This window comes from Delphinus delphis, chromosome 15 (assembly GCF_949987515.2).
Source record: "Delphinus delphis chromosome 15, mDelDel1.2, whole genome shotgun sequence".
Lineage (NCBI taxonomy): Eukaryota > Metazoa > Chordata > Mammalia > Artiodactyla > Delphinidae > Delphinus > Delphinus delphis.
Genome location: NC_082697.1, coordinates 24,680,372 through 24,706,365, shown reverse-complemented (window position 1 = coordinate 24,706,365; position 25,994 = coordinate 24,680,372). Strand labels below are relative to the sequence as shown.

The 25,994-nt window shown below is 43.6% G+C and overlaps 1 protein-coding gene across 6 annotated transcripts in view; it reads left to right on the top strand.

Annotated features, from left to right (window-relative positions):
• The window catches only part of RALY (RALY heterogeneous nuclear ribonucleoprotein), a 79,526-nt gene that overhangs the window by 25,538 nt on the left and 27,994 nt on the right, over window positions 1-25,994 (top strand). For 3 of the 6 annotated variants that reach the window (XM_060031037.1, XM_060031043.1, XM_060031039.1), the window contains exon 2: window positions 10,509-10,643. The gene's annotated coding sequence lies outside the window, so the exon portion shown is untranslated. Of the gene's footprint in view, window positions 1-10,508; window positions 10,644-18,920; window positions 19,074-25,994 lie in introns of those variants that run through there. The other 3 variants (XM_060031038.1, XM_060031040.1, XM_060031042.1) reach the window with 2 other exon arrangements.

The following is a 25,994-nucleotide window of genomic DNA, read 5'->3' as shown; positions in this document are numbered from 1 at the left end:
AAGTTCCCCCCAAAATTAGTTTTCTGGACAAAACTCTGTGATTACCCTGAGATAAGAAGCAATGACATGGACAGTTGGCCAGAAAATTAAGTAAGATAATCACTGGTCAGTCTCCTTAGCAGACAGTCCTCTGACATTTAGGATAAAGCCATGTGTCTTAGTCCGTTTGGGCTGCTAGAACAAAAACACCTGAGACTGGGTGCCTTCTAAACAACACATGTATGAAAAAAAAAAATAGTGCTAGATTCGATTTCTTCATCTGTGAAATATGAGGTCCTAGTGTTCTATACTAAAGTGGTCTTTTATCTGCCAGACCTGAAATTCATTCTTAAGGCTAGTTCTGACCCCACCCTTGGTATCTACAGTCTTCATGTAACCGAGCTGAATCCCAACTAAAATTAACAGATTGTTTTTTTGCCTGACCATCTACTTGTGGTTTAAATTTTGGGGTAAAATTGGCATTGTCTCTCAGATCCCGGCTTTCTGCCCCAGAACCCCAGTTCTGGGACTGAGTCCACTTCTGCAGAGCATTGTCATTGCTTTTTAAATACCTATTCAAAAACTGGTGTGTAAACTTGAAATTTGTAGTTCCAGTTTCCAGGTACACTGAGGACACCTCCAAATTTATTCTGTACTAGAGGAAGTCTAGTACAGAATGTGGGATGGGATGATGTGGGAAGTGCCCTGATTGGGAGTAAGGAGACTGATTCTGGCCCTGCCACTGCCTTCCTTCTGTGACTTTGGACAGATCCTCTCACTCTGGTCTTACCACTCCTTCTGTAAAATGGTGGGGCCTCTTCCAGCTCTGGTCTTATCAGGGACAAAAAGCCATCTTCTGTACAGTTCAGTTGCAGAGCACTGTCTGGCCCCAGCTTTGGTGTGTTGGTTACAGATTATAAAGCCTGAGATTCTCGCTTCCAGCTCAAGAGGGGGAAGGGGAACCTTCCAACTGTTTCATTAGCATGGAGAAAAGAAAACAGTAATTACTTGTGCCTCCCTTGAGGATTCCTTTGGGGTTGGTCTTTCAGGGAAGGAGAAAGGGGAAACTGGAGGCAGCTTCAGCTGAGGAAGGAGAAATGCTGTTAGCTGCCCAGAAAAAGCAGAGGCAAGAATGGTTGTCTTGCAGGTCTGTTGTATTCTCTGGACATTCTTCCAGGCAGCCTAGAGACTGCCTGGATTGAGTTTCATCTATTTATGGCATGTATAGTGTTCTCATACATGGACATGGATTGGGCTCATGGAGCGCTAATGTCACCTGTCATTAAGAAGGCAGCTGCACTCCAGGGCCTCTTTTTGTGATATGCTGGGCATCCTGACACCTGTCTTTGTTGGGGAGTAGAAGTGGGTTTTACTGAGTCATTTTGTGACTTGGCTGCATTTTTATTATGTTGTGAGGTAATTTTTTTAACCCCCATGGCAACACAGCCAGTTGGTTTATTATGCCAGGGCATAGGCAACACACAATAGAGCCACTCATAAGAGTCAAGGTCAGGTATTCTTGTGACTGGAAGGAGTCTAGAACTGCAGGACCATGGTGTTTGATCCAGGCTGGGAAAAGCAGGCCTCACGAAGATTGAAGCAGTTAGAGTTTCGAGGCCAAGAGGTTAGGGGGCAAGCTGGACAGAACTAAAACAGATTGGCAAGCGTGGCTCCTGGGACAAGGACTATTTGCTCTATGGCCAGTCTTATACTCCCTACTGTCTATGAGCAGTTGTGCATCTTCAAGTGCTGACTGTAGCAGAAATGGGTCTGAGACTGCCTGCAGGTGAGCCCTGCCTGATTGAACCTGGAGCTGTTATGCTAAGATTATGTCCTGTGGCTGCTCACTCCTGCCTCGGTTGTCACCCCGGAGGCCTAGAGAACCTAGCTTCTATTTTCCTTCCCTCTTCTGAGGAAGATATCACTTTAGAAACACCTCTTTCAGGGACTTCCCTGGTGGTCCAGTGGTAAAGAATCTGCCTTACAATGCAGGGGACACGGGTTCAGTCCCTGGACAGGGAACTGAGATCCCACATGCCGTGGGGCAACTAAGCCTGCGTGCCGCAACTACTGAGCTCATGCACCTCAACTAGAGAGCCTGCGTGCTCTGGAGCCCGCGCACTGCAGTGAAAGATCCTGCGTGCCACAAGTAAGATGCGACACAGCCAAAAAAACAATAAAAAGAAAAAGAAACACCTCTTTCAGTCAGTCTTCCTGTATGCCCTGGAGATTGCTCTACTCTAAACACCAGAGGTTTTATAGGGACGTACTATTTTTTTTTAATTAATTTATTTTTATTTATTTTTGGCTGCATTGGGTCTTCGTTGCTGTGCGGGGGCTTTCTCTAGTTGCAACAAGTGGGGGCTACACTTTGTAGTGGTGCGCAGGCTTCTCATGCAGTCTTCTCTTGTTGCGGAGCACGGGCTCTAGGTGTGCGGGCTTCAGTAGTTGTGGCACATGGGCTCAGTAGTTGTGGCTCGCGGGCTCCAGAGCACAGGCTCAGTAGTTGTGGTGCACGGGCTTAGTTGCTCCATGGCATGTGGGATCTTCCCGAACTAGGTCTCGAACCCTTGTCACCTGCATTGGCAGGTGGATTCTTAACTGCTGCGCCACGAGGGAAGTCCCTGGGACGTACTATTTTTTTAAAAAATTTGTTTTACAAATGTAGGAAATAATTTCTCCTATCAAAATATCTTCTTAGCCCCCTGAAGCACTCCCTTTCTCTTGTCTTAGGTCTTTTGCTTGGCTCCCCACCCTACCCAAAGCTTTTGATATCCAGGCCCCAGTTCTTCTCTCAGATTTTTCTTAATTTACTTCCTGGCTTCTTTCCCCTACTTACCAGCCCTAGATTCCTGGTTTCCATATACTCCTGTAAGAACCTGTTCCCTTTTTTTTTTTTTTAATTATTATTATTTTTTAATGGAATGCGCCAAAATAATAGTCTGGCCCAAGGGAAGGAGTGCTTGTCTTAAGAGTAAACTTCCAGTCATCTGGGCCATAGTAAAGTGCTTCCCAGAAATAGGGACAATGTGCACACTCAGGACACAGTACATGCTGACTCTTGCAAAAGTGTTCATACGTAGCATTGTATTCCCTCCCGGTATAAGGTGTTTTGATCAGGTATTTGAGTTCTGCCCTGGCACCTCTCATGACTTTTTGCCTGTTTGTTACAACACTAGAACATCTTGTCATTTAGGGTGTGGTATTCAGTTTGGCAAAAGGCCCTGTCTCCTCTTTTACTGTGACAAATGTGAGAGCCCTTTGGGAAGGCCTGGTAAGTCCAGTCTGCAACTCTGGAACTTGATGGTGCACTTGCATTTCACCCCTGCCCATCTTTTCCCCAGGCATACAAAACCAATAGTTGCTTCATCGAGTACAAAATGGGAGAAGTTGGTCCATTCCCTAACACTTCATTATTGGAGCCTATTTTGGTATGTGGGGGACGCCTTATTTTTGAGCATGAGAAAGTGCAAGGTATGTATGTAGTAGAAAGAACACAGTTTTGCAGTCAGACCTATTGAAATAAGTTCTTTTTCCCGGCTGTGTGGTTTTAGACAAATTACTTCTCTGAGGCTCAGTTTCCTCCTGTAAGATGGGGATAATTCTATGGATTTCAAGAGGTTATTAGGAATAAATAAGAATAATTAAGGCTTTGGATCTTAATGGTACATAATAAGGTAATAGCAAATGTACATTTCTTTCTTTTCTCCTAGGCCTTTTTTATTGCTTGATTCATCCTTTGTGGTATTTAAATGGAAAAATAATATCTATCATTAAGTCACTTATGCCAGGCCCTGAGGTAAGGGCTTTCCCATGCTATTTAATTTATTTCTCCCAATAACACATTTATGAAGCAGGAACCTTTTAAAACAAATGTAGGAAACTGAGGCACAGAAGGTAAATACGTTGCCTAAGGTCACAAAGCTAGTAAGAGACAGAGCTGGGATTCAAACCCAGGTGTGTGATTCTAGAGCCTGAGCTCTTCACCACTAAATTGGTCATTACTACTTTTTGTTACTTTCCCTGAGTAATATGTGACTTCTACTGGTTCTTACCTTCTTTGTACTTGGAACTGTTGGTATTTGCATACATGTAGCTCTTGAACTTTTTCAGTCTCGGTGCTTTACTGTCTTTTGATGGAGGTGCAGACAGTGACAGTCTCTGCCACAGCTCTTCCTAAGTCTTTTCACTCAGAGCAGATCTCTTCAAGTGAAAGGTGGTACAGCCCTCTTTTTATTTTATTTCATTTTTTTAAAGAGACCATCCCCTCATTCCTTCTTTACCTTTATATCAAACTAAATAGATTTAAACAGTTAAACTGTTTCTTGACAATCTTGTTTGATCCATCAAAAAATCCTCCAGAATAGTAGATACTATCACCCTCATTTTACAGATATGGAAAAAAGGCCCAGGAAGGTGAAATGACTTGACAAGGTCACACAGTGCATTATAGGTAGAACTGGAACTAGCCTTTAGGTTTTCTCTTAGCCCAGGGCTCTCTCTGTTGATTTAGTAAGAAAGAGAGATACCTGTATATAATATGTATATCAGGGCTTATTAGCCTGGAGCAACCTTTGTAGAAGGAGCAGAGGAATAGAGGAAGAACCTTCATGTCTTCTGATCTCTGCAGGCCTCAGCCTAAACCAGGCGAGCAAGGGTTAGGCTGGGGCAGGAAGGTTGTGAGAACTGAGGATGGGAGCCCTGAGGAATTTCACTTTACCTCCTGCTGACAGATTTGGTCTGGGATTTGGACAAGCAATTTCCTTCCATTTAAAATATATAAAGAGGAATTCCTACTACTGCTCTTAAAAAAAAAACAAAAACAATTTTGTTTCTGGAATCAGAAGGAAAAAGAAACTTTTCTCAAAGTCTAGGTGTCAGACATTTTAATCCTGCCCTGGCACCCCCTTCCTTTTTGTTTCCTTCCTTACCTTCTCTCCTTTCACCCCTTTCTTCTACCTCTCTTTTATCTGTTAACCACCTAACTTCCTTTCTTATCCGTTTCTCTTCTCATCTCTTCCCTAACTCCTGAAAACAAGAGTGGGAAAAGGGTACCTTCAGCTGAGAGACTAGTAGGTAGTTGATATAGATATTGGGGCTGAGAGTCAGAACGTGGAGCTTGAGATTTTGGACCTTACTTCTAGACCTTAGAACAAAGGTTGATAGGGCTGGTGTTTTATTCACTCACAGGTTCCCTAAATACTTAATGTCTCCTACGTGCCAGGCTGTGTCAGATACTTGGGCATTTTAGTTAAAAAGACCCTAAACCTGCCGTAAGGTCACAGTCTTATGGGAAAGACATAGCAGCAGTAAACCTCCTCTTCGCTCCTCTCTTCTCTCCCCAACCCCCATTCAAGTCATTGGATTTTTGAGGTAGAAAGAACTTCAGAGTTTATCTGGTCCCTTTTCATGTTGCTACATAATGAGTAAGGCAGACCATGAAGTAAGTAAGCAAGCACATTAGGCTTTGGAGTAAAGCAGACCTAGGTTCAGATCTTAGCTCTGCTACTTACCAGCTGTTTGACCTTGAATGACACACTTAGCCTCCTCCCTATCTTCAGTTACCTTGGCTATAAAATGGGCATGCCATCACTTGCTTCACAGGGTATTACAAGGGTTACCAGCATACCACCTAGCCCAGTGCCTGGTGCATAGTAGCCCACGTCTTCCTGTCACCCTGCATCAAGGCCTGACCTAAGCCCTTGCTCTAATGAAGCTTCTGAGGCCACTTCTAGTCAGACTGATTTCTTTCTTTCTTTTTTTTTTTTTAAATTAATTTCTTATTTATTTATTTTTGGCTGCATTGGGTCTTTGTTGCTGCGCACGGGCTTTCTCTAGTTGCTGCGAGTGGGGGCTACTCTTTGTTGCGGTGCGTAGACTTTTCATTGTGGTGGCTTCTCTTGTTGTGGAGCACGGGCTCTAGGCACACGGGCTTCAGTAGTTGTGGCACATGGGCTCAGTAGTTGTGGCTCATGAGCTGTAGAGCGCAGGCTCAGTAGTTGTGGCACACGGGCTTAATTGCTCCACGGCATGTGGTATCTTCCTGGACCAGGGCTCAAACCCGTGTCTCCTGCATTGGCAGGTGGATTCTTAACCACTGTGCCACCAGGGAAGCCCCAGACTGGTTTCTTTTTCCACTTTTATAATACATAGCACTTTTGAAACTGTTAGGTCCTGCCTAATGTTCTTTTTTTTCAAATTTTTTAAAAAATTGAAGAATAGTTGATTTACAATGTTGTGTTAGTTTCCAGTGTACAACAAAGTGATTCAGTTGTGTGTGTGTGTGCGCGCGCGCGTTTGTGTGTGTGTGTGTGCGCGCACACGCTTTCTTTTTCCTATTCTTTTCCAGTATGGTTTATTACAGGATATTGAATATAGGTCCCTGTGCTATATAGTAGGTCCTTGTTGTTTATTTGATATGTAGTTTGTATCTGCTAATCCCAAACTCCTAATTTATCCCTCTCCCACCCCCCTCCCTCTTTGGTAACCATAAGTTGTTTTCTGTGTCTCTGAGTCTGTTTCTATTTTGTAAATATTCATTTGTATCATATTTTAGATTCCACATATAAGTGATATCATATGGTATTTGTCTTTCTCTTTCTGACTTATTTCATTTAGTATGATAGTTTCCAGGTCCATCCATGTTGGTGCAAATGGCATTGTTTCATTCTTTTATTTATTTATTTATTTATTGGCTACGTTGGGTTTCCTTTGCTGGGCGTAGGCTTTCTCTAGTTGCGGTGAGTGGGGGCCACTCTTCGTTGCAGTGCACAGGCTTCTCATTGCGGGGCTTCAGCAGTTGTGGTATGCTGGCTCAGTAGTTGTGGCTCGTGGGCTCTAGAGCGCAGGCTAAGTAGTTGTGGCACACGGGCTTAGTTGCTCCGTGGCATGTGGGATCTTCCTGGACCAGGGCTTGAACCTGTGTCCCCTGCATTGGCAGGTGGACTCCCAACCACTGCACCACCAGGGAAGCCCTGTTTCATTCTTTTTTATGGCTGAGTAATGTTTTGTGTGTGTGTGTGTGTGTGTGTGTGTGTGTGTGTGTGTGTGAGTGTGTGTGTATGTATGTATGTGTGTACACACCACATCTTTATCCATTCATCTGTTGGTGGACATTTAGGTTACTACCATGTCTTGGGTATTGTAAATAGTGCTGTTGTGAACATTGGGGTGCATGTATGTTTTCGAATAGAGTTTTCTCCAGATAATATGCCCAGGAGTGGGATTGCTGGATCATATGGTAACTCTGTTTTTAGTTTTTAAAGGAACCTGCATACTGTTTTCCATAGTCTGCCTAATATTCTTAGTCATCCTTTGTAGGAAGCTGACACAGTCCTACTAGGACTTTACTCCGCAGTTCTTGCCAGGAGCCTAAGGATAAGATTTGTTCTCATTCATCCCTGCATCCTCTATAACCCCTAACCCAGAGTTGTGACCATGGCTAAGAAGGCCCAGGAATTGTTTTCGATTAATTGGGTAGAAGACTTGGGGTTTTGCAGCTGACAAAAAGAGCTGTTAAAGATTTGGCTGGGTCTCCCATCTCAACCCTTCCCCTTTCCTCTCCTGTTGTCACATTGATTCTTACAAAATCCCTATATTGTAGGCTGGATTGGAATTGTATCCCCATTTTGTAGTTAAGGAATCTGAGGCTCAGATTAAAACTCAGGTCTCTTGCTAGGAGATAGATTTAGAGTAAGATAAGAGTAGTAGGGGACTACCCTGGTGGCACAGTGGTTAAGAATCCTCCTGCCAGTGCATGGGACACGGGTTTGAGCCCTGGTCCAGGAAGATCCCACATGTTGCGGAGCAACTAAGCCGGTGCGCCACAACTAGTGAACCTACGCTCTAGAGCCTGTGAGCCACAACTACTGAGCCCTCACGCCACAACTACTGAAGCCCATGTGCCTAGAGAATCTGCTCCACAACGAAGAGCAGCCCCCGCTCGCTGCAAATAGAGAAAGCCCCCTTGTAGCAGCAAAGACCCAACGCAACCATAAATAAATACATGAATGAACGAATGAACCCCACGCAGCAGCAAAGACCCAATGCAGCCATAAATAAATGAATGAATAAATAAATAAATAAATGTTTGTATGTAGTAGGAATTCGAACAGAAATCTTAACTGACTAGGTTTTCCCTGTCTGGAAGCAGTAGGAATCTTTACAAGGAAGAACAACAGGGGAAGTGTTCTGAAGCCTTAGTGGATGGTGAGGCCAGAGCCAGGTAGGAGTCACAGCCAGAGATGTTTCAAGAACATGACAGAGAGGTAAGAAAGGCTTCAGGATAACTTCACTGAATTGCTAGGCCTTGAAGATTAAGAAGGATTTGAATATGTACAAATGAAGACAGGCGTTCCAGGTGAGGCAACAACATGGATAAAAGTATGGGAGCTGGAAAGCCCACAGTAGAGGTAAGGTAGATGGTGACCAGACCCATGGTATGAGAGTCTAGAGAGCAAGGCTGAGGTGATTGGGAGCCATGACATTTTTTTGAGCAGGGGAGTGGCATTAGGAACATTAGTCTGGCAGTGTGGGCTCAATAGATTGGAACAGGAAGGATCGGGGGAGACTAGTGAAAGAGAGACCAGGGAAGAGGCTGCTGTAACAGCCTGTCCTTGTAATGTCAATAAATTCTAAGAATTATTCCAGCAGTGCAGGCAGGAGATAATGAGATCCTGAACCAAGAGGAAGTTGACACAGTAGGGAATAAAGAAGATGATTTGGATGTAGAACTGTTAGAGACTGAAAACAAAAACAAAAAAAAACCCCTACAAGGACTTGGCAATTGTGGGAATGAGGGAAGAAGGGGTTGGAGAGCATGAGTGAACATTTTGAAGTCTAAATATGTACTTGGTGAGAGAGTAGCATTGACATATATACACTACCAAATGTAAATAGCTAGTGGGAAGCAGCCGCATAGCACAGGGAGATCAGCTCAGTGCTTTGTGACCACCTAGAGGGGTGAGATGGGGAGGGTGAGAGGGAGACGCAAGAGGGAGGGGGTATGGGGATATATGTATACATATAGCTGATTCACTTTGTTATGCAGCAGAAACAAACACAACATTGTAAAGCAATTATACTCCAATAAAGATGTTAAAAAAAATGTACTTCCGGAGAATTGTTGGTGAAACATGGGGGCTAGGAAATAGAAGATGAGTTCAGTTTGTTGACATGTTAATTGGAGGTGCTGATAGTCCTTTCCTTTACCACCCACCCATTAGTACGTCTGCCTTTGTGCTTTCACCCTGCCCTACAGGGATCCTTTAGTTCCCTGTGTTTGCTGCTTTGTTCAGGAGTGGAGCCCCTCACAGATCCCTCTACCCAGGTCTTAGAGCAACTGTCATTCCTTCTCTGAAATAAAATAGTACATGTAAGGTGCTTAGCCCAGTACCTAGTCTATTTCAAAGTGTGCATTAAATGTTAGTGGCTATTAAATGGCTATTGTTGTCGTGGTTATCATCATAGCTTTGTGATCACAGTATCCTCTGGAACCACCTGGCTGAAGGACTCGGGAGTCATTCAACTGGTATTCAGTAAAAAACTTGGACTGCAAGTAAATGGAGAGGATCTCAGACTTGGGTATAAATGGGGGCTGTGAGCCATGTCAGCTAGGACTAGAGAATGCGTTTCCTGTGTTTTTTCTTCTGTTTTTGAGAAGTGGTATAGTGTGTGGTTAAGAAGGCAAGCCCCGGAGGTTGGACTTCCAGGGTTAAAGTCCCAGGTCTACCATCTATTAGCTGTGTGACTTGGGGCAAATTTACTTAACTTCTCTGTCTGTTTCCCCATTAGTAAAATGGGGAAATGTAATAACACACCAACCTTACAAGAGTTTGTAAAGATTAAATGAGTTAATACAAATAAAGGGTTTACAACAGTGCCTGGCGTGTGCTACTATTCTCCTTACCCCAGTCATTTCTACCCCACATTCCAAGTAATACATAGGAGTTTCTCTGTTTTCTCTTTACCCCACATTCCAAGAAATATATAGGAGTTTCTCTGTCCCTTACCCAGCAGAGGAGGAGGTGAGCAGAGAAACCTGAAATCAATCTCAGAGTGCTTGAAAGTTTGTCCCAGCTGGGTTCCAGGTTACTGAAGCCTGGAGGAACCTCATTCTTCCCATCACTGTATTCTGTGTTGACTTTCTTGTTCTTTAGCATAACAAGCTTACTCTTGCCTATTGTTGCCTCAGGGCTTTTGCACTTATTTCCCCTCTCTGAAACACTCTTCCCTCTGATCTTTGCAGGTCTTAACCCCCTCACTTTATTCAGGTCTCTGTCTAGCAATTGCTTCTTGGAGAAGTCTTCCTTGACGGATTTATCTAAAATAGACCTCATTCTCACTCCTTGTCATTCTTTCCTGACTCTGCTTATTTTTCTTTATAGCACAACCTGAAACTATGTATTTACTTATTACCCTATCTTTTGCTAGGATGCAAGACATGTAAGGGCAGGAACTTTGCATGCCATCATTGACCTAAGTTCATGCCTGTTCTGAGCAAGACCCTGACTGATTTCTCTCTGTTACAGGTGAGCCCTCTTCCCTGAGACAGTTGGTGCTGACCCTGTAACGCAAAAGAGGAAATTGCTGGCTGAGCTCAGCCTTGGTACTGGTGAGTGAGAGTGCCTAGGCAAACTCTGGGCAAACTTGGGCCAAGATACAAGGTAACTAGTTTGGAGCTTATTTTTACCCTTAGTACAGGTAACTTACAGATAATTACTCTTCTACTCCATGCCTAAGAGACTGTCATAGGCAGCCTTTTCTACTGGGAGGAGAATTGAACTTGCTTTCCTGGAGCTGCCATGAGACAGGGTGGGATCATTTGCCATGAATAAAGCAAAGCATGCTCAATTCCTTCTGGCTTCTGCCAGCTGCTTTCTGCTGGGGGGTATTCTGGACCTGGCAACTAAACCCCTTCTCCCATAAGCTCTCTTAACGTGAATTCATAGCCCTTAGAGACTTTTCCTGATTTCAGTCTTGATTGTGACCTACCAAGCCCAGAGTCAGCTTCAGAAAATCCTGTGGTTTTATCAGTCCTGCAGAATGTAATCATCAATGGAGGTGAGGACGGAGTGATTAGAGTGGGGATGTGTGAAGAGGGAAGTCCAGGAAATCTTAGAAGGAAGACTGCAGATGGTGAAACAGGAAGGGAAATCAACATATTAAGAACCAATAGTGTTATGGATCCCATTTAAACTAGACAAAACCCCATCTTATAGATGAGGGAATTGAGACTCAGGAAACTGAAGTAACTTGCCCAGGTTTACACCTGGGAATCCATAAAGCTGATATTAGAACCCAGGTCAGTCTAACTGTGAATACCATTGTTCTCTCTGCCTTGGCAGGCTTTCCTTGGAATGCTAATCTGCCTGGAATCATGATTTTTCTTATAAAGTTCAAGAAAACAGACCTCCTTAGGGATTCAGGAAGGAGGTCTAGTTATTTGAAGGGCCCAGCAGGGCAGGCAAGAGTTGGGGGGGGTCCTTTCTGAGCAATGGCATTTTTAGTAAGGGGGAAAGGAAGAGCCTTCAAGCAGGCGGAGGCCAAGGCTAAATATGACTGGAAGGAGAGGAAAACACCTATAACACGTGGGATTCCATAAGCACTTGGGCCAGCACAAATCGGGACCTGGAGAGCTGAGTTGCAGTTGGAAAACCTGGGTTTTTGTCTTCTCGTTCAGTATTTGCGCTTGGATAATCTCCATTTCCCTATTTGTAAATTGGAGTGCCTCACTGCACCCATATGTCTATTTTGTGTGCACCAACCATACAGGATATTGTAGACAATCAAATGGGAGATGCAAGTTGGAAAGCTTTGTGAACTGTAAAACAGCATGACTGAGATGAGAGGTGAGAAGAAAGTGTTATAAGTATCCTTGGCATCTCAGTCCCTGACCTGATTGCCACCCAACTCCCCAAAGGTAAAAGGGAAGGTTTTGCCTTGGAAATTTACACTGTAAATTTTCTCCCAGGCCCTTCTCCTCCTCTCCTTCTGCAGGCCCTACCGGAAGTTCAGTCTTTCCACAAGTTTAGTCTTTCCAGGGTACAGAGACAAAGCCAGGCAGCATTGGCAGCCATGATTTGCAGCATGTGGGCTGCAGAGTGCAGGTTTAAATGCACTCACACAGCCTGGCTCCAAGGCCACTGCCAGTACAGATATTATAGTTGGTTTCAAGAGTCCATCCCCAGCATGTTAGAACAGGAGGGCTATTCCTCTTCTGGCCCTAGGTTCCCTGCCTTCCCCCAACCCCCACCCTCCAACTGCTAGTGAAAAAGGCACTTGTACTGCAGTCTCATATCTTATCAGAGGCCGTGGGCATTCCAGTTTTCCCACCATTTCTCTCGCTCTTGGCCAGTGACATAGGTCACTCTCTTCATACTCTGTAACAAGGGGCATTCTGTTCGCCTGCCTGCCTGCCTGAGGGTGCACAGAGGGATCTGTCCTCTAACCTGATGCTCTTGGAATCCACACTGGCCAACATACCCTCCTATTCTGAATCTCCAGACTCTTGCTGTCCTCTCTTTCTGTCTTGGTTAATCTAATGTTCTATAGCTTCTGGCCTTTACATGGCCTGGGCATCAAGCTTGGCTTTTATTGTTTTCGTGACAACTGCCCTGTGGAAAAGTTCCACTATTGACTATTTTAAAATATGAATGATTCTATGTAAAAGATTGTATAATATACTGATACCCATATAGTATCTTATTTATCTAACATCCTCAATTTTCCAGAGTCCAACTGAAAAACAAGAAGGTAGCAAAGCATTGTCATCCTTAAGACCTTGCACAGCACTAATTTTTTCCTATTTTTACGTTTTGTTGTAACAGGCTTAGCAATCTGGTTTCTAAACCTCCATAAGATTAAGAGCGGTGTATAAAAACGGGAGGAGGAGCTGTATTAGCAGCAGCTAGAGGTGAGAGCTGAAAGCTAACAGTAAGGGAGAGGTAAAAGAAGAATGATAAGAAAGAGAAGTTAAAATGGGTATGAAGGTCAAACTTTAGGGGCAACAGCCCTATAGACATCTATGCATTTCAATAAGGTGGAGCTAGGTAATTTTTAAGGTAGTTCTAGGTTCTTCTTGAGGGACAGAGGTATCAGAATGTTTAATTATTTGTAGTGTCTACTATATTATCAGGTGCTATATTGAGTACATAAATTGATTTTGTTTTCATAACAGCTTGGGAGGTAGGTGGTGATATTCTCATTTTATAAGTTCCAGAGACTTAGAGAGGGATACACAGGCAGTGACTGGAAGACCTAAGCTTAGAACTTAGAAGAATCTGGCTTTAGAGAACCAAGTTTTTTCTATTCTACACTGGTTCTTCCTCCATGACCTAAAACCTTGGTCCTTCTCAGACTCTTGGGACAGTGGTTCCCACCCTCCCAACCCCGCCTTTATTCATTCTCCTATACATGAATATCTTTTTAAAGACGTCCATTCATTCAGTGTGTATTTATTGAGTGTCCACCATGTGCCAGGCACAGTTTTAAGTGTTTGAAATGTAGCAGTGAAGAAAATAGTTTTCTCTCTTGTATCCTAAATTCTAGTGGAGGATAAACAAATGAATACATAGGAATAAAAATAAAGCAAGGTAAGGGAATAGGGAGGGACTGTGTGATGAAAGAAGGCCTCTGTGAGAAAATAAAATCTGTTCAGAAATATGCACGAGCTGAAGTAGTATGAGCTATGTGTATATCTTGGGGAATAACATTCCATGCATAGAGTTCAGCAAGTTCAGAAGCCCTAAAACAGGAGCACGCTTAGTGTCTTGAGGAACAAAAGGAGGTCAGTGTAGCTAGAGATGAAGCGAGCAATAGGGAGAGTGGATTATGGAGAAGAAGTCACAAGGGTAGACAGGGACTCAGATCATGTAGGGCTTTATTCTGAGTGAAATAGGAAGCCACTGGAGAGTTTTGAGTAGAGGAATGACATAATCTTAACGTCCACAAAATCGCTCTGCGTGACTGTACCGGCTAGGACCTCTGGTACAGTGTTGAACAGAATTGGTGAAAGCAGACACGCTTACCTTGTTCCCAATTTTTTTTTGGCGGTACGCGGGCCTTTCACTGTTGTGGCCTCTCCCGTTGCAGAGCACAGGCTCCGGACGCGCAGGCATGCTCTGCGGCATGTGGGATCTTCCCGGACCGGGGCGTGAACCCGTGTCCCCTGCATCGGCAGGCGGACTCTCAACCACTGTGCCACCGGGGAAGCCCTCTTGTTCCCAATTTTAAGGAGAAAATATTCAGTCTTTCACCATTAAGTGATGTTAGCTGTAGGGTTTTTTGGTAGACTTCTTTTATCAGACCAAGTTAAGTTCTTTTCTATTTCTAGTTTACTCAGAGGTTTTATTATGGATGGATGTTGGATTTTGTTTGTGTGGTTTTTATCCTTTATTCTACTAACATGGCACTATGTTATTGATTTTTGGATTTTAAACCAACCTCATTCCTAGAATAAATCCCACTTGGTTATAGTGTATAATCCTTTTTGTATGGTGTTGGTTTTGGTTTACTAATATTTTGTTGAAGATTTTTGCCTGTATTCATGAGGCATGTTTGTGTCCCACTGGAGCGGCAAGCCTGACAGAAGAGTGACTGACAGCTCCTAGAGGGCAGTTTTAAGGCCGTTGACTGTGGCAGAGAGGTAGGGATCTGAGCCTAAGAATAAGGCCAAGAGATCAAAAACCCAAGCTGGGAAACCATAAATCAGGAAACCAAGGTCCGTCAGCAAGTGTGATACCAGAATCATGAGATGAGTAGGACATGAGTAAAGGGGACTTATGACCTAATGGGGCAGATGCAGAAAAAAGCCCCAAAACTATCCTACAAAAGATCACATTAACACAAAAGCAGAAATTGCTTCCTTTGAGTTATCTGTCATTTTGTATCAGGAGTCTCTACTGGTCTCCCTTACCTTCATCTCCCTCCCCATCTCCTCAGTTAGCATAATATATCAAGAGTTAGTGTACTTAAGTGCATAGGGCAATAGACAAAGTTATCTACAGGATAACTGGTCTTTAGGAAGATTAATTGGATAACTGGCCTTTAGGAAGATTAATTAACTCCATCTTTCCCACCATTGTGTATATTCTTAAAAACCTCAGGCTATATGCTGCTGGGGAAAGAGAGGAAGCTTTAAAGCCAAAGATTTGAATCCTTGCTGTGACATTCATTTCCTTTGTGACTAACCTCTCCTAGCTGTAGTTTCCTCCTCTGCAAAATGGGAACAATAATGCCTATACAGTTATTGTGATGCTAATAGGAGATGATGAAAAAATGCCTGGTCTGGATTGGTGTTCAGCCACTAGTGGTTGAAATAAATTCTGATACCCTGTGTTCAGTGTCAGATTGTAGTAGAAGGTGAGTATTGTGACCCAGGCTCTTAAGCCTGTTCTACTAACTCAACCTTGGGAAAGCATTTAATATCTCTGGGCCTCAGTTTCCTCAGCTCCAAAAAGAGGGAATGAAGTAGAAATTTGTTCTATAATTGCTGGTATGTCTCTTCCAGTTCTGTGCCTCCAAAGTCACTTTGTTTGTCATTCAAAGGAAAAAAAGAGGAGGGGGCCGAAAGAGAAGACTCAGATTCAGTCCTGCTTAACGCTGCAGCAGAGACAGAAAGGAAGAGCCATTACCTACAACGAGAAGTGTTTGGGAGTCGGCTGCAGGGGCAGTGACCTGCCTGTCACTCAGCATTTGGAAAAAAAATATCAGTGAGAAAATCAGAACGGCCTGGAATGTTGGAGACTGAGTAGATAACGAGTATGAGAGAGTCCATGCGACATAGAACCCAGTTTGTGCTCTGTCACCCACTTTCTGGGTGTTCCCAGTCAAGCTGTTTCTCTTTTTGCAGCCTCCGTATCCCCATCTGTAAAATGAATTAGGCAATGTATTCTCCAAGGGCCTCTTCAAGGCTTCCTAAAATTTCATTGTCTGCTCTTCTCTGGCTCTCAAGTTGGCTTGTACTCAGCTTTTGCCCTTGGTGTTGAGGATTTCATTTATAGAAGGCTTCTTAACTAGCAGGTTAGCACTACAGTATATATTTAGAATGCTCTTGAAACCACAGTTTCAAGCTGCTAAGAATCATAAAATTTTCAGGTCCTCAAATGCCTTGGTCCACCTGGTTTCACCCCGTCAGTTAACACTGAGAGATGATGCAATAGAGTGGAAAGACTACTGGCTTTAACAGCAGACCTGGAATTCAGATGCCTGCCTGTATTAGCTTAATTTCTCTGAGCCATAGAAAATGAGGATAGTGATAATAGAGTAGGCATGTAAAGAATTATTATTATTTGGAGGAGAAAGAAAAAACTGAGGCCTGAGAGATGATGTCGCCTGCTCAGAGTCACGCTCAGACCAGCACCTAGGTCTCTTGTGTCTCAGTCCAGGGTTTTCTCCTCTGGAGCCAAGGTCAGCTGTACCCATACGTAGGTAGTAGCAAAGATTGGAACTGAAAGCTTGTCAGCTTTCTTAACATCTCTGCCAGCAGTCTTCTCAATTCCCCTGTGGCGTGTGTCAGTAACACAGCCCGTACTTGTTTTAGAAAGAAGCTCTTCATAAGCACTCCTGTTTGATTTGCTTTGGCTGGTACAGGATCCAGATGCTCTTAGATAGCACAACAGACTCTCCAAATCAGCCCATTCCCATTCTGAGCCACTCACGGCTCTGATATACTTGCTGGGGTTCGTCCCCTAGTCCTCCCTACCTGTCATGTGAATCACGTTCAGTCATCTTTTGCTATTTGCCCTTTCCCTGTTGATGGAAGTCACATTTATCAAGTGCCTACTATGTGCCAGGTATTGTCATAGGTGTTTTAAGTTAAAATTATCTTTGTTAATCTTTATAACTCATTAAGTTATTAATAGCTCCAGAGGGAAAAGCTGAGCCTCAGTGAAGTAAATGAATTTGCCAGAGTTCATATACTTAGTCTGTGAAAGAGCTGGGTTTTGAACTCAGGTCCTCCTCCTTCCATAGACTCCAAGCATTTAGTATAGTAAGCTCTTTCCTGAGTATCATACTTCCTCTGGCCTCTGCCCTTCCAGGAGGGTAGAGTGTTCAAGAGTGCCCAGGAAGGGGTATGCAGGGGCTTTAGTATAATGGGAATATCTCCATGCCTTCAGTGCATTTTCCCATGAGTTTCTTCTGCTCTGCCCTGCCTCAAACCAACTTCTCTAGGATCCACGTGTGTGGCCCAGAGGTCCAATCACTAAGTGAGAGGCCAGGTTTCCATCTTCAACATGGAACATGGACTACCTAGTAAGAAGTGTACTTGTCATTTTCCAAGTTGAATGAGGGGAATATTCCAAGCAATAAGCCCCTTGTATGCCCAACTCTGAAATGTAAGGAAGGAAGAGAGAGGGTCTATACATCTCAAGTGTGATGAGCCTCCTTCAGGGACCTGGCAGGAGAAGAGAATAATATAAAAGATTTAAGAATAAGATTGCTCTAATAGGTCTTCAAATCTGTAATCATTTTTCAGTTTACAAAGTACGTTACCTGTAGAGATTTTAGTCTAAGGAAACTGAAGGCATCTGCCTTTTATGTGGCAGAGTCAGCGGCTAGAGTCCAACTCCTTAGCCTTGATAAGGCCAGTGAATCTAAGCCCTCCCTGAAAGGGTTCTGTCCTTGGCCTTGGGTTCCACTCAATCTTCATTTGCAAAAGGGACAGGCCTTTAGTCTCTGCCCTTTTCTGAGCCCTCCTCTGCCCACTTGTCCCCTTCCTCACCCCTTCCTACTCAACTGCTAGGGCCTTCTTAATGAGACCCTCTTCTAATGATATGTTTTTAAGTATAGGGTAAGAGGAGATATTTTTGGCTCTGTATTGTCCCCAGGATCATTTGCCATAAAATGATGGAATTTTAGGATGTCAGAGTGGGAAGAGATCTTAACTAACAGTTATCAAGTTTATGGAGGAGCCCTTTATTTAAACATATAACTCAACATCTCAAACAGAGCTGCTCGTTAGAATTGGCAGTGGTGGGCCCAGAGTCCACCAGTCTAGCCTCCCCCTTATCAAAGACAGGCTGTGAGGCATCTGCCTTAAACCTGCATAGTTGCCAGGAACACAGTTTATAAAACAACCCTGACCTAGATCAACTTACCCGTTTTATAATTGTGAAATTGAGGCCCAGCAAGGGGCAGTAAGTAATAGGCCCAAGGTCACACAATAAATTAGTGGCAGGTCTGACTCTCAGCTTTGTGCCCTTTCTGCTACACTGAGCTTTATGTCATTTCATAAGTGACCACCTGTTTCACTTCACTAAATCCTGTGCCTGGATGTCAGGCTTCTTTTGCCTCCTGGCATCTGGTTCCTGTGAGGTAGGTAGGCAGGCCTGTGGATGTGTGTACTATGTCAGGGCGTAATTCTCATCCATGTGAGCATGTGTCAAGTTTTGTTTAACTCAGTGTGGGAACCAGCAGAAAGAGAATAGCTGAGAAACTGGATTTATGTTCTTAGTGGAAAAAGGATTGCTGAAATGAGATTGCTAAATTAGATCCAAAATTGATAAATGTTCTAATAAAAATGTAACATTTCATGTTATCTTTTCTACTTCTCAGTTTGCTATATGTTAATCTCTAACTTTGCAGAGTTTTAAAATATTTGGGCCCTAACTGTTTGTGAACAGTAAGTCAAACAAAATTCCATTCTCCAAGAGTATCAGATGACTCTCAGATACATACTAAAAAAAATGTCCTAACATGACTTTAAAAGTTCACACAGTTATCTTTTTCCCTTACTTCCAGTTTTTGGATAATTTTCCTTAACAAAGCACCACTGAAAATCATCAGAGTCTCTGGTATTAAAGCTGGCTAGAGCTCTCCAAGTCAGGAGGGCATCTTTCTGCTCAGGGCACAAACCCGACTTCTTTGCAGAAACTTCTGCACGTAGCAGCTATTAGCAGGACGTTGAGCTGTCTCCTACAGCCCTACTCACTGGCTTGGAGCTTGGTCTTTGCTAATCCTAGACTTGCTTCTTCCCCTTCACCTAGTCATGGAGGCTTTTTCCCTGCTCTGGTTACCCTCAGGGCCATCTTGGATGCAAAGAGGTCACAAAGTTCCACCTGGAGGAAGTTTGTTCTGAGCAGAGTTTCACTCAGGTAAAGTAGGCAACTGCTTTCATTATGTGGTTTTGTCTCTGAAATGTTTTGCCCATCTTCTTATCCCCAGTGCTACCATCCAAGGCCAGATCTTAATCCTCTCTCACTGAGACTTTTTCATTGTCAACTAGCCTGTCTCCCCATCTCCAGTCTTTGACCCTGAAATATAACCCCCTTTTTCTCTCCATAGGTTTTAAGATATAGATCTTATTCCTATCACTTTCTTGCTCATAAAACCTCTAGAATAAAATCCAGTGTCCTTAGCATGACATTCAAGGCTCTGCAAATACTATTTCTCTTCTTTCTTTCCAGCTTCTTCTCCAGTCCCGTAGGAGTTCATATTAGTGGGTAGAAGTATGAGGGAAACCAACTTTTGGTTGGAAGAACTATCTGATCAAGTGTGCCAGTGAAGGTTAAGAAGTGTTATTAGTTGTGGTGCCATGTTGACATCCAATATGATAAACATTTGTGCCAGGCACAGAGGTAGGTCCTTAGGGATAAGGAGAAGGCAAACACATGGTCAAGGCCTTTGGAGCCCATAACTGATCAAGGAGAAGAGGTAGATAAAGTAAGTAGGTGGCAGTGATGAGCACTATAATGGAAGCATGTGGAGTGCTTTGGGAACTTGGAGGAGGGGGGGACACTAACTGCCTGAGAGATCAAGGAATGCTTCACAAAAGAGGTGATATTTGAGTTGGACTTCAAAGGTGAGACATTTGACAGTCGTGAAAGATGAAGTATTTGGCAGTTGAGAAGGGGAGTCTGTAGCTTCCAAGCAAAGAGACCAATGAGGGCAGAGGCACAGAAGCTCACATGTGTGTCTCAGAGAGAGTAAACAGTCCGTTGTAGCCAGAGCATAGGATTTCAGGAATGGAGTATGGTTAGGGTTAAAGTTATCAAAGTAAGTTGGGGCTAAACTGCATAAGGCCTCATTTTCCAGGTTAAGGAAATACTGTGTTTCACATCTAGCATATGATAATAATTCTTGAATTAAGTGGTATATAGTTGTCTATTTGTGCATGTGTGTAGTTGTGTGTTAGGATGTGATTGTTACATTTGGAGATGATTTTTGAAGACCCTCTGAGGCAAAGCAAATATCAAAAATTGGAGCCAAAAGGACAGGTTAAACCTAAGTTCACCCAGGCTTGAACTTTGAACTTCTGAGATTTTCACCAGTTCCATAAGCCCATAAGTTAATCATAGCATGCCAGAATTGGAAGGGACCTTAGGGGTCCATTCAACAAATGCCTGATACTATTCCTGTAGCTGAGATATAGTAGTTAACAAAACAAAGACTGCCTTCATGGAACTTGTTTCAGTGGGGGAGACAGAAAACGAGTAAATCATTAATTATTAGATTATTTCATATGTGTGAAGATATGCAGGCTAGGCCCCAAGATAAGAGCATGTTTGTAGAGAAACTAGGAGGCAGAGAGTGTGGTTGGAACAGCACCAAAGAGAAAGAAGAGAGAGGGGAGAGGGGACAGCTGAGGCCAGAACATATAGGACCCTGCATTTGGCCAATGGGAAAATGAGGCTAATAGCCAGGGCCACATAGCAAGTTAGTAGGAAGGCCAGGATTGGTAACTCTCCTGGTTCAGTCTCCCTTCCCTTGCCTGCCTGCTGTCTTCTGGCTTTTATCCAAGATTAACTTGGATCCCATTTAATTTCTTTATTCTCCTCTCCCTCACTTAGCTCTGTTTCTCTATCCCTGTACCCAAGGTTCCTATCATACCGTTACTGTGTTTCATTTCAGGCTTCTTTGTTTAATCACAGCATTAGCATTTCCCAGACTCACATTTGTACACATGACCTGGTAATAGAGTGATTCCTGGAAGGTCAAAGTTAGAGAGGTCCCTGGACATCTTTTAGTTTGATCCTCTGGTATTAGAAACCCAGAAAGGATGAGTGACTTGCCCAAGGCCACTTAACTAGTTAGTGGTAGAACTTGATTTCCTTTGCCTCCCAGTCTATGGCTCTTCAGTTTTGGCATGCTACCTCTCTTTCTTTAGTGTCCAGCAAAGGGGAGTCAAGTTGTGATCCACATAGTTGGCAAGAGCAGCTAGCATTCAGTGACCCTCTGCCATCTGCCCCTTAGCTTTTTATTTTGTCTTTGTCATGTGAGTTTACTGTTTTATTCTGGCCAATGTCTTTGAACTACCACTCTTTGCAAAGACAGTATGTTGCTAAATTTCGCATCTTAGTTCATGCTATCCCCCCTACTTAACCGGCAGCCTGCTCTTAACTTCCAGTCTACATCCAGGCTTGTCTTTTAAGCCCAGCCCATATTATCTTGAGAGAAGCAAATGTAGAAAGAGCATAGCGTTTGGAATTGGATATATCTGGATTTGAATCCCAGCTTTGGCATGTACTGGGACAAAGTAATCTTGGATAAGTTAGTTGACTTCTGAGAGCAGTTTTCTCATCTGTAAAATGGGGATGTTAATACCTGCTTGATGGGATCATTGGAAAGATTATTTAAAGTGTTATATGGGTATACCTCAGCATTCTGTAAAGAGAAACTTAGTAATTCTTCCTCAAAAGCCCGTCCTGAATGCCCTCTCCCTTTTTCCTAATTATCTAATAGCCAACACTTCTTGGGTGGGTTTCTATGTGCCAGACACTGTGCTAAGTGCTTTAAAAAAGTATTTATTGGGAAATTCCTTGGCGATCCAGCAGTTAGGACTCTGAGCTTTCACTGCCGAGGACCTGGGTTCAGTCACTGGTTGGGGAACTAAGACCCTGCAAGCCATGAGGCACAGCACCCCCCACCCCCCAAAAAAGTATTTATTACTGCATGTGAATCTATAATTATCTCAAAATTAAAAGCTTAAAAAAATTTTAAACCACTGATCTCATTTTTTCTGTATTTATTATTCCTGCTCTTGGTAGATAGATGCCAGGTTAGGATTCAATATATGCCTGTGTTCCGGTTCTTGCTATTTTCTAGTTCTGTAAATTTGGACAAACCTCTTGACCTCACTCTTAAGCATTTTTCCCACCAGAGTCCTAAAATTCCATTTCATAGCCATTTGGAAACCTGACTTGCTTACCTTCTCACCTTGGAATTTGCCTCTGTTGATGACATTGCAGTGGCAACTGGGCTGGCCCTGTGTGACTTGGAGAGGACAGTATGGGAGCCAAGAGAACTAGGCACCCGGGAGCTATTAGATCAAGGATTGGCAACTCGTCATAAATCAAAAGATTTCTGGGGGAGGAGTCTGGGGGTAATGTCAATGGTGACTCTACTTGGATTATGTTCTCGGGGTGAGATTGCCAACGTCATTGAATGGAAGGACCAGCAATACACAGGCACTCTTGCTTATGCCTGGGCAAAAGACAGCGTGTTGGTGGCAAGTGTCCAACATGGCCACGGCTGCCCACAGGCCATCTCTGCCATTCAGGACATCAGCTGCTGGCCCTGCCAGCCCTGGGGCAAGGTTGCTGTGGTTTCATAGAAAGAGCCCAGTCTCTGGAATTGCAAGTTCAGATTGTGAGTTCAAATCCCTGTCTACCAACTGCTGGTTGTGTTCTTCAGCTAGTTCCTCAACTAGTTCCTTAGTTCCTTAAAATTCTTACTTTGTCTCTCAGAGCCACAGTTTCTCTGTCTGTAAAATAGTGCTGTTGAGGGAGTTCCCTGGTGGCCTAGTGGTTAGGATTCCAGGCTTTCACTGCCGCGGCCTGGGTTCAATCCCTGGCCGGGGAACTGAGAGCCCATCCTGCAAGCCTCGCCGTGCGGCCGAAAAAAAAAATAGTGCTGTTGATACCTACTTTGGGGGTTGTTGGGTGGATTCAAAACACCTTAGGCAAATAGGTGTCACACAATACCTGCTACTTAGTCGGGTGAATGGCAAGTTGATCTGCTGCTATTAGCTCTTTGAAGACCAGTATCCTTGGGAGGTGGCATTCAAGTCAGGGCTACTCTGATTCTCTTAACCACCTCCCCACTCACCCCCAGAAACACCCTAGACCCCTTCTCTCCTTCCTCAAGTTCAGAGCCCAGAAGTATTGTCTGTCTCACCAGGTGGCATATCTGAGTAAGCAAGATTGTTACATAGCGGACATACAGGACCAGGGAAAGTAGCTCAGGCAGCAGCTGATGAACAGAAGGCTTCTCTCTGTTCCTAATAAATTGGTCCTTGGGGATCCTAGCTTTGAAATTCTAATTGACACAGGAAGGAAAAGATTCATTAGGCTCTGGTCTCATTAACGTGTTCTGCTGCTCACCTACGATTTATTCTTGGCACTTCATCAGGAGAAATTAAGTAAACCAACAGGCTGGGAGGCTGCTGACAGCATAGTTCCATGTACCTGGTGCTGCTCTTGGGGTGAGGATATTGGACCTCCCATCCTCTGGAGCACACAGCTGGCTTCAGAAGTTCCTCACCCTTAGGACTTAGCATGAGTCTAAGTCTCATATATTGTCGGTGCTTTTGAGTTCATTCATAGATGATAGCTCATTTATGGATGGTCCAGGAAGGACTGGGGCTTGCCCGAGATCACTGAGCACAGCAGTGGTGGAGCTAGAATTAGAAACAGTCAGCCCTCCTGACTTCCAGGCCAAGAATCTCCTTTGGATTTCTAGATCCACTATTTCAGTCATTCAACCATCAACAGATACTTTTGACACATGCTGTGTGCTAGGATTCTATGATAAAACAGACATGGAGGGGGGGCGGTGGAGAGGGAATACCTGACCCAGTATTAGGGGAGATTAGAAAGGCCTCCAGGTCTGAGGGGTGAATAGGAATTAGCTCAGCAAAGAAGCATATGAGGAATGTTCAAGGCTAAGGGATCAGCACCTACAAAGGCTTAGAGACTCTCTCTAGTAATGGAAAGTCTTGCTAGGGTGGAGGAATTGAGGGAGAGATAAGTTATGATGAGTCAGTCTATGAGGTTTGGGCCACTTCCTGTTATAAGATCTCTATACCTGGGATTAGGAGTCCTGGATGTGTTTCTACTGCCATTATTTCTTTAGCATCTTTCTGGTGTGCCAGTGCTGGGCATTGAGGTACAAAAATGCATAAAATATATGTAGCTCTGTCCCCCAGAGATCTGTTAGTTTAATGAGGCTAACAAACTAATAAATAACTCCTGTAACAAATAAAAGGAATAATTACCTTTGTTGGAGGAAGTCAGAGTTGAGCTGTGTGTTACCATCAGTATTTTCTCTGGGCTTCGATTATCTCACCTGTCAATTTAGTGATAACCGCTGTCCTGTGTAGCTCATGAGCTGATGGGAAGACAGCTCTGTAATGACTAATGTTTGTGTGGCATTTTGTGGGTTACAAAACACTCTTTCATCATTAATTAATTGAATTTTAACTATAATCTTATGACTTAGGAAATCTTCCACCAATTTACAGATGAGGAAACTAAGGCTGAGAGAGGTTGAGGCTTGTTTATGGTTTTACAGCTTTTGATTAACAAAAGCTAGGATTAGAAATCCAAATCTTTTGCTCTCTTTTGCAGTACAGTGAATCTGAACAAACTGTGGAAGGTAGAAAGATGGCAGCCTTTCTGTTCCATACTTGAGTGGCACATTTCCCTCTCCCTTCAATAGAAATGCAAAGAATGACTTCAGTGTGAGAAAAGCAGACTTAAATTGCCTGGGGAGAAAGAAAAGGAGCTTATTTCAAGTCTTCCCCAGACTGGGCTCTGAACTTTTAAGACCATGTGTCCCAATGCTCTGTCAGCTCCTACTTTACCATCTCATGCCATTTACAGAGTAGATGTCTCAACTATTATGTCACTGGCTACAAATAGCAACTTGTGGGGTAGACAGAGCCTGCTTTACATGTTGGTAAACTGAGGTTCACAGAAGTTAAGTAATTTGCCCAGATTCACTGAATTATATTCATGCCAGAATGAGGACTGGAATCCAGGGCTCCTGACACCACAGGTGCTCTTAAGTCATAGAAGAATGCTCCTTTGATTCATTCAGTTCACACAATTCCTGAATATACCCCATGAGCCAGAGACTTTGTTTTACAAGAGAACCTCTGGTTAGACTCAAACTATGTTGGTGCAGTGCCTTCCTCTCTACGAGCAAGGACTTTGCTATTTATTTATCTGTCCCTGACCAGGGCCTGGTTCCAAGAATGCTTTGCTATTGTTTTTGGCCTTACTCTGTCAGAAGCTGAAGGGAACAGATGGCCACAGCAGTGTGGATCATGAGGGTGTGATCCCAGGCTGGGCTAGAGAATGAGTTGAGAGCCCTACTCATCTACTACTGTTTCTACGGTCAGGGCCCTGCCAAGGTGTTGTCCATCCCAGAACAAATTGAAGCTGGCCAACCCTGCCCCCTCCTACTCCCATACACAACATACTTACTGATCTTCTGGATAGATTTTATACAAAGGATTCTATGATCCGCTGTCCCAAATGACCCTTTGGACCTATTTCCCAGGCATGTTCCACTATTTAAGGAGTCTCCTATATCTACAGGCCTCCCAACACTCCTACCCTCACTGCTGTTTTTACTTGTGACTCCTTAAGCAGATTGGCTGCTTAGTGTGACTCTGACAGTTAGCCTAAAGAGTACTCAATACTGGGAAGTTGATGTGTTTTCTGTTTATCCAAAATCCTAACTGGAAAATTCTAAGGAACACTATTTTGGAGCGGGGCGGAGAGGTGGGGTGACTGGGATAAGGACAGTTGGCTTCATGGGACGCCTACAAGAACCTCAAGTACCTTAAAAAATCATGAAAGGAAATACCAACATTTGTTCACAATATTTCAAGTGCCCCTTACATTCATATCTTATTACAGAGCCCTTTCATACCTATTATTGCCTTTGAGTCTTAAGGCAACTCTGAGGGCAGCAGTGCAAGGATTACTATTCCCACTTGGCAGTTGAGACCAGGGAAGGTTAGGGAAGAAGGTTAGTGATCGATCTTCTGGTAATTATGGTGGCAGAGC